Genomic DNA, 3,823 nt, shown 5'->3' with positions numbered 1-3,823 from the left:
AGTGTGATATCGTCTGATGATGTCAATCCAACCTATATGTATGGACTGGACAAAATTGAGTCCTTCATTAAGTCCAAAGACCACAAGGACATGCTCAAAAACCTTTTGGACGAAAATGACCGACTTAAACTGAGAACCGAAACCATGCAAAAATTTGACTCTCTTAACGCCAACGTAAGCTCAGAAAACAAAATTGATGTTGAAAATGCATCTGAGCTTAACGAGGAGGAAAACTTGAGTGAAATTTCTATGGAGGATACGGTTGACTGCTCAGAATTTGTTAAAAGCGAAACTGAAAACCACAAAAACCTTATTTCTGAAAATTCTGTGGAATTCGCTAGATTGTCCCAACAAAAGTCCCCGAAATTAGTAGAAAAAGCTGTTGTGTATCAAAAGGTCAGGACCACTCCAAATCAAGTATACAATGTGACTGGAATAACCGAACATCAAACAGCTGAACTCACAGCTATTGTTAACGAAGACAATGCTGATGGCTATGATGAGTATTTCTGGGAAGCTCCTATTGATAATGGAAACGAAACTGTTGGTCTTTCTGAAAGAACCTCCTGGATGAAGAAAGGGAGGTACATACCTGAACCCTTGAACAAGCCTGATAATTTCAGTGAACCAAGTACAAGTGGTACCAAAGAAATTCCTCAAGAGGATGATTGTTTAGCAAAAGAAGACATTCCTTCAACACCTACAGCTCGAAGCGAAACTTCATCAGATACTTCTTCCACTTCCTCAGGGCAAACTGAATCTTCTTCAGATATTCCATCTGTTCCCTCTGCACAAAGAAAAACTCCTGAAGTTCAAAAGGAATCAGTCAAAGTGACAGCAAAAACAAGAGCGAACGTTCATCATCAACCTAAGCAGATGAGGGATAAGAAGATAGAAAGGAACCAAAGATACAGGAAAAATCTTTCTGAAAGGAAACAATTCTGGCACTCCCAGAACGCATACTATACACACAAGGACAAGAATCTGAAGTATGAAAACAATACTAACCGAAAGCCAAGGTTCGGTTCGCAAGAAGATACTAATCGAAAGCCAAGGTTCGGTTCACAAGAAGATACCAACCGAAAGCCAAGGTTCGGTTCTGAAAAGGACTTCGACCGAAACCAAAGGTTCAGTTCCAAGAACAACACCAACCGAACACAGAGGTTCGGCTCCAAAATGAAAAAGGAACAAGACTCAAAGATTAACCCCACCAACGATCAAAAGCAAAAGGGTCATCTAGAGTCATCAGCAAGGAAGACATCTCCATCCAAATCCAAATCCAAATCCAAATCCTCTCATCCTAATTCTTCTCGTTCTTTTACTTCCACTCATTCATCTCCATCTAGTTCCAAAACTAATCCCGCTTGCCCTCAAAAACCTCATTCTTCAGCTGAACAGAAGGGAAAGCAAAAGGTCGATGAATCCAAACCTGAGTCCAAAACGAACATCCCTAATGTTCATAAAATAAAAGTCTTTACCATTAAAAAGAAAGATGAAACAACTCTAATAAAACGAACATATCTAGTTGACATCTCTCTTACTATTCCTGTTCCCATGAAAAGCTCACATGGACCCAAGAAACTTTGGGTTCCTAAATCTGCTTAATTTTTGCAGGTTATAAGTGACGAGCAGTTTGACGAAGAATGGTACATCGACAGTGGCTGCTCGCGTCACATGACAGGGAGGAAAGAGGAGCTCAGGGAATACAGATCTCTTGCAAATGGTGGCAACGTTAAGTTTGGAAATAACTCTTTCGGCACCATAAAGGGATATGGGATGATAACGAATGGTGATTTTACCATAAGGAAGGTGGCGTATGTGGAAGGACTTCAACACAACCTCATCAGTGTATCTCAGCTTGTTGGAGGTACAGGTCTCAAAGTTTCATTCGATGATGAAGGTTCTGAAATCATAGAGAAAAAGACAAAGAAAGTCATTCTGAAGTCAGAGCGAAAGGGTGAAATGTTTCCTCTGAACATGAAACCCATCAAAGGAAACCCAACCATATGTCTGCTATCAAAAGCTCAATCCGACGAAAGCTGGTTGTGGCACCGAAGACTCTCTCATCTCAATTTCAAAGACATCAATCGACTTGTCACTGGAGGTCATGTTAGGGGCCTTCCATTGCTCAAGTTTGACAGAGAGCATCTATGTGCTGCATGCGAAATGGGAAAGCAGAGTCGTCAAAGTCACCCATCCGTAATTAACACAAAAGTTGTTGAACCACTCGAATTGCTTCATATCGATTTGTGTGGTCCTTCATCTATTGAAAGCATCGGTGGTAGCAAGTACATTCTTGTTATCGTTGATGACTTCTCTCGATTTACATGGGTGTTCTTTCTAAAGCTCAAATCTGAAGCGACTCAAAAGCTAAAAGTGTTTATCAACCAAATTGAAGTCCAGCTCAAGAAGGTCGTTCGAAACATCAGGAGCGACAATGGTCTCGAATTCAAGAACAGGGAGTTTGAAGAGTTTCTTGCAGAAAAGGGAATTAGTCATAATTTCTCAGCTCCCTACACACCCCAGCAGAACGGGATAGTCGAAAGACGAAACCGATCTCTGTGTGAAGCTGCCCAAACTATGTTAAGTTTTGCTTCATTACCTCTTTATTTTTGGGCTGATGCTATTTCTGCTGCTTGTTATACACAAAACAGGTCCTATCTCAACAAGCGATTCACGCTCACACCATATGAGATATTAAACAACAGAAAGCCCAACGTGAAATTTTTCCATGTGTTTGGCTCAAGGTGTTTCATCTTTAACTCTAAAGAACACCGCAACAAGTTTGATGTCAAAGCCGACGAGGGAATTTTTCTGGGGTACTCACTCACATCCAAGGCGTACAGGGTCCTAAACAAACGATCAAGAAGGATTGAAGAAACATACTATGTGACCTTCGACGATAACTACGTCAAGAAGCTACAGGCCATAGATGACACTGCCGGGGAAATATTTCCTCAAACTGGCCAAGTCACAGTCTCAATCGCCAATTTGTACGAGAAGTTTCTGGAACTCTTTGACGAACCGGAAAAAGCTTCTCTCTCCGAAGCAGGTGCAGCTGACAACAAGATAGATCATATGAAGCAGATTGTCGAAGATGCTACAAGAAGAATGCATGAAGGAGAATCGCCCACTGATGACTCTCCAACCAACAATGCTTCAGTCGAGGGGGAGCCAAGTTCTCATGTCGAGGGGGAGCAAAGCTCTACCACTTCACCCGAAGGTCCTTCTCCAACCGAAGGTGCCCCTCCAAACGAAGGTGCTTCAATGCCTGAAACCCCAGCACCACAAGAAATCCCTGAAACTCATGTTTCTCAAGACTCATCAATTGAGGGGGAGCATGATGATATGACGCTTGATGACGATAGCCAATCTGAGCCCGAAGAGATAATCAATGCTGAACCAGATCCAACCTTCGACCCGAATTACCCTCCTCTTACCAAATGGACCAGAGATCATCCTATCTCTCAAGTAGTTGGTGATGTATCTGATAAGGTCTTGACTCGATCTCAACTGAAGGCAAAACAGACATCTTTATTCTCAAAGGTAGAGTTTTGTATGTTTAACTCATTCGTATCAAAAGTTGAACCGAAGACAGTGAACACTGCCCTCGATCACTCTGATTGGGTTCAAGCAATGCAAGACGAACTGAACGAGTTTGAAAGGAACAAAGTCTGGCGCCTCATTCCAACTCCTCCAGATGCTTCGGTTGTTGGTCTTAAATGGGTTTTCAGAAACAAAATGGACAAGGAAGGTAATGTCATACGGAACAAGGCTCGTCTGGTTGTCAAGGGATACTGTCAGGAGGAAGGAATAGATTACG

Source organism: Lactuca serriola, chromosome 4 (genome assembly GCF_051521515.1).
Source record: "Lactuca serriola cultivar US96UC23 chromosome 4, Lser_US96UC23_V15, whole genome shotgun sequence".
NCBI classification, from domain to species: Eukaryota; Viridiplantae; Streptophyta; class Magnoliopsida; order Asterales; family Asteraceae; genus Lactuca; species Lactuca serriola.
This window is presented reverse-complemented; position numbering follows the sequence as displayed.